Raw genomic sequence first — 6000 nt, 5'->3', positions numbered from 1 at the left:
AAAACAAATAGATCACACAAGATGACAAATAAGTGATGTGTTACGTCGTCTTCAGATGAAAAAAAAAAAAATGATTCACTAAGTTAGAAAAGATTATAATGGAGATATCTCAAAAATACCCAAACTTGTGATATTGTTCAAAAATCTTAAATCTCATTTGTTTACACAACAAGACATCATAATATATAAATACTCCTCTAAGTCGATCGGGTTAATCCATTGAATCGTACCACCAAGCCCTTTATTATCTTCACAGATCTCAGAAAAAATCTCATTTGGATTATCACCAAATTTTATCAGAGTCCATTTTCAAAACAAATCAAGAATTTGAGACACACATAATAAGGTAATCTCTCTCTCTCTCTCTCTCTCTCTCTCTCTCTCTCTCTATATATATATATATATATATATATATATAATATATATATATATATATATATAATAAAAGTTTGTCTTCTTTCTTAGAACTGGCTATTTTGAAAATGAAGTTACCAAATATGCATAATAAAAAAAAGGCAATTTCACTAAAATCCCAAGTTCCTTCATCTTTAGAAACAAAGGCATTTTGGATTGTATATAGCTTACAAAATATCCTTTATTGCTCAAAAATATCTTTCAATTCCTTTTAAACTTTTCTCTTCTTTTTGTTTTGTGCACTTGTGAATTTTTATTTTTTATTTTTGGGAATTTGGCGGGGGTTGGGGGGGGGGGGGTAGGGGGTGTTTAATAATGGCTGATATCAGTTTCACCAAATGATGGCCAATTGCACCGGCCAGAAAGAAAGGGCTTCTTAACTCATCCAGTACTCATCCTGCACATCATGAAAGGGAAGCATTTTGGCTTTGGGAGAAACTTTTATTCATTCAACCTATTGTTTATAAGTTTCACGTGTTTATCCTTATAACTGTTACTATCATGACTGAAAAGGGTTTTGTATCACTACCATGAAATCCATGATGGCCACTAAAGTTATCTCATTAAAGTGAAGGATACTGATAATATTGTCTAAGAATTTAGGAGTTTTTTTTGGTAGTGATCTCCCAACAACCACTAGAAAGACTCTTTTATCTGTAATGGAATGCTAACCTAGGATAGAAGATATAATCTCAGGTCGGTTTGTTCACATCCTTGATATTTTCATATACTTGAGGAGTTCTCTGACCCTTCAATATATGGTATTAGAGTCAACAACTGTTATATCAAATATTAAACATCTGTGTATGATCACCCAGAAGAGGGGTTGCATACCACGTGTATTGTCACCCAAAAGAAGGGCAACACATGAGAGGGAACATTTGAAAAAAATCTCACATTAATCAAATTTGAGACCTTGCATGATTTCATATACCAATTGAGTCTCCCCACCTAACAGTTTGAGCTTTGATTTTAAGTTAGACATGTTAATAATTTTAGCCCCTTTTTTTTCTTTTATGCCTTTGTGAGGCATTATTTTAAACATGATAGAGGGAAGTGTAACATATAGTGATCATGTTTCATTTCAAGAAAAATGCAGGAAGTAACTCCTTGAGGTTGTTTGCAAAAGTCTGTATGTCAAGGTATATATTATTATGCGCTATGTTGGTAAGAATAGGTCCTAGGTTTAGCTTGATTCACATTATTGTACAGTAGATAGTTTTTTTTAAGAGTGTATTTATATGATGATAATGTCTCTTTAGGATGTGAAAATCGTCTATAGTTGTTATATCGGTGCAATGAGCGTTGGGAGGCTGGGAGTTCCTTAGGGTGCGTGTCCAAATGTTCTCAGCCGCACTTCACCGCTTACTGTAGAGGATGTGGACTCCTCTAAAGGGGATAGCAGAGTTGGTAAGGATCTTCGTCTCAGTAAACATGTGGTTCTGAGTTTGACTACCCTTACTTCCTTGGGCCACTCACACTGGTGTGTTTAACGTTTTTCACTGTTTTCGGTGAAAATTGAATGGTTCTCATTTAACCCTGGTAAGACCAAGTCCTTACAGTTGTAAGGTCAGTATAAACTTATGAGACTAATCAGACCAAAGGCTTGGATACCTATTAATATATATATATATATATAAATAAAAACAAATAAAAAATCTTTTTGACAAAAAAAAATATCATGGAGTCATTCATGATATCTCTTTATGGATTGATAAAAAAATCAACAAAGAGTGTTGTTTATTCTCCAATTGACTTGGAAAAGCATCATTTGATGTTCCAGGGACTGCCAAATTTCAACATAACTTTCCAATAAAAAGACTTATTCAACCACCATCCACAAGTATGACATCACACCTTCTAATCAGTTTGAACTTTATGTACAAATGGTCTCTTATGTCTTCTAAATATGTTGACAGCTATGGAAGTACACAGAAAGTCTTTGAAGGTAAAAAAACGATTTAAGAATTTTATGCATTCTTCTCATCAATTTAAGAATGATCATATCCAAGCCTTAGGGATAATTTTCCATCTCTGACTTTCTAATGTCTTCATTTTCCTGTATTATGTTTTCTTTCATGGCATAATCAATAGCTCGTTTATGCCCCTTGTGTTTTCTCCTATTTAATATTTTGAAAAAATAAGAAATTAAATTGGTTGTACAGTTTATGTTTAGGACAAAGTTTCCGTTGATTATAATTATGAACAAGTTCTTAGGGGAAAGTTTTCCTGCATTGTGCGGCGAAAGAATCATATAATTATCAATGATTATCAATATTTTCCCTCCTATTTATGATTAATTGATAATACAGTTTATTATTTGCCTATACCCTACGAAATCCTTCCGAAATCCTCGGTCCATTCTTCCTCATCCATGCTTAAGGAAAATTTGGTCCAAACTTTTATCTGCTAAGTTACAAAGTGTTGCAACTCACGCAGGAACTAAATCTTGTTCCGAGTAGTAGACTATAGAAATAATATTAGACACTCCCTAGAGATGGCCATGAACATGTTCATGCACAAAATCTTCTCTCTTTTTTATATTAAATTCTAATTACTTTCACTCACTTCACTTCTAACCAATCAGCATGGATGTGGTCCACCTTTTTATAATTGTACTTTTAAACGAATAAACTAATATATGATGCTGGTCTTAACAACCTATCAGTTGTTTCGATTTCTAGCATGCAATTTGGTCACTTTTCTCAAAAAGGCTTGTGGGAAGCTAATCGAAACCAAACCTAGTTTACATTTAAAAAAAGCTCTCACTATCAAATTTAAAATTTGGAATTCATTGTTGGGAAACGAGGTTTAGACTTGGACGAATCACTTGAGTCTTGTTATGACCTTGTGATTTTGGTTCATGAAATTCGCAAGAGGCAAGTTATACCATAAGCTTCATAAAATGATTCACATAATTAAGTATGATTTCTTATTGAACATGTATACTCTAATAGAAACTCAAAATTCACTGATAAATGATTTATTTATTTTTTTTCCTATATATTATTTTTATATTTATAACATAACTATTTAATATAAAAAAAAGTTATTTACCTTTAACCAAGTTTGACTCACTTGAGTCATTATGTTTTAAAAAGGATGAGTCAAGTAAAAGGACTAGTTCTCCAACAATGAATTGGATGAGTTAAGTTATTTTTAGGAAAGGTAGAAATGTCACTAATTTAAGGGAAAAAATGATATTTAATTTTAGCTAATTATTTTTAAAATAGAAGAACATTAAGCTTCTCCATTACATCCTTTACCTTTTTAGTTTCATATATTTGTACATAGTTAGATTAATAGATATTATGTTTTAGGAGTATTATTAATTTGTTTTGTCATCATTTATTAGGATAAAATTAAATGATTATATTGATTATAAGGTCCTTACCAAAAAAAAGAAAGAGGACAATAAGGTTGACTTTGACCTAGACAATCTCCATATGGACCCTTCAATATATGTTGGTCCCAGTTTTCTAAAGGGACTTAGTGTCTAGAGCCATTGATGCTAAAAGGGTCCAATACTTATATGTTATCTTCCAATCACAAATTACTATTCTATAATAATTACTTGATAATGCCTTTTTTATCCATTGATGCATTGTGGACCATGGTTTTGTATAGTCACAAGAATTATGCAGATATCCTTCTTTCTTTTTTTTTCTGCCAAGCCCCATATTGGGGCACACCCCCATCTACAAGGAGCCAAAATAGGGGGTCCACTGGGCCACAATAATTATCTGAATATAAAGATTTTCTCTTTTTTTTTATTCCTGAATAACTGTATTAAATTTACTTAGGGCTCAATTCAAAATTACAAGTAGACATGCATCAAGGAGCTCATTAAGCTCCATTACAATTTCATATAATTTCATGTGATCGCAACATATACAAAAGCAATCATCATAGATGTATGAAACTTTCATTATCCAAAGATGTAGGAGATGAACTTCTTGTTCAATGGTAGAAAATTACGGAGTTGGGCTCTAGCATAAGTTTGAGGAGGGTTGCTAGTTTGATCCGTCTACTCGCCAGCTTCTCAAAATATAATAGGAGCCAAGGATTTAATATCGGTATTTGTATCAGTATAGGGGCTTGGCTGATATCGATATGAGATCAGTTGTATCGATCAATATTACCCTTTTTTTATATAAAAATTAGGTTTTTTGACGATTTTACCCTAAATATCAATACAATACCCGATCTTAAATTGGTCAAGTATTAGGATCGATCTCAGCCAATATTAATACAGTATGGCGAATATAGTCGATTTGACCCCAATACCTAAAACCATGGTAATAGTAGGTTAATAGTTAGGAAGGTGATTCGGGTCAGAATTGACATTTCTATATCTCCGAATATATATTATACAAGACTTACACTAGGCAGATAAACCAACTAGAAGCCAGACATGGGACCCATTATCAAATCCATATCCATAACCAAAGACCCACATATCCCACACTCAATTATGGCACAACTACTCTCATTCCACTTAAGCATCTTTCCCATTTTACCCAAAAAAAAACCATCTTTCCCAAGTATTTTTTTAGTAAAGCATATTACCAACTTCAAAAACCTCAATATCTGTGCCCAATTTTCAAGAATAAAGAGTCCTCAATAAATCTGTCTCCAATTTTCAAATTTCATTCAAACCCCAAGTTTAAAAATTTTAATAAACATCAAATTAGAGAACTCACCTATTTAAACTTGGGTTTGAAGAATTAAGATTGGTCAATGACTTTTTTCAATTTTCAAGATTAAAGAGTTACAAACGTTTATTGCATTGGTTAGTCTTTGACCAGACTAGGCAAGTTTACTGTAATTTGGATCAAACTCAGTTTCGAGTGTAATTATTTTTTAGTATTAGCCGGGTTTACATGATTCATGACCAAGTTTTTCCTTATTTTGACTTGACTTAGGCGAGTTAAAACCATGTTTTCCAGCAATGGTTAAAAGTTAGCCAGTATTAATAAATTTGACACAAACTAACTAGTTGAAGCCCGAGATTGATTTGACGGATTACTAAACGTGTTGGGCTCAATCACCAGTTGATTAATAATCATGCATTCCCGGTGTAAGGTAGTGGCCAACGGTTGCCATCTGAGACTGGCCAAATACTGTGACTAACAAACACTCAATCATTTATACACTGATTAGCCCATTTAAGCCAATTACCTTGTTTATATCTTGACAAATCTATTAAACTTATTAAAGATCAATTATGAACTAATAACCGATTGAATGAATAGAAGTTTTTCCATGCCCTGATCTTCAAGGTCTAATTATTTAAACAAACAAAAATGGTACAAAACCTTAACTTAGTAGGAACCAATTAAGTCCGATTGAAACTGACCAAACTCGACTGATTTAAACCCCTAGATGTAAGATACATTATTATTTTTTTTTTGGGTAATAATGTAAGTTGTGTCACTTGAAATAAATAAAGATTTTTTCTGATAGCATAGAAACAAAATTGAAATAAATCCATCTTTTAGTTTCTATGCGGAGATAGGCATAGGAAAAAAAAATTGTAAACCTTGTTTTTTACCAAATTGGTCAAACAAAAGAACAAATTCTCGT

The sequence above is a fragment of the Macadamia integrifolia genome, unplaced genomic scaffold (genome assembly GCF_013358625.1).
Source record: "Macadamia integrifolia cultivar HAES 741 unplaced genomic scaffold, SCU_Mint_v3 scaffold1497, whole genome shotgun sequence".
In the NCBI taxonomy this organism is placed as follows: Eukaryota; Viridiplantae; Streptophyta; class Magnoliopsida; order Proteales; family Proteaceae; genus Macadamia; species Macadamia integrifolia.
This window is presented reverse-complemented; position numbering follows the sequence as displayed.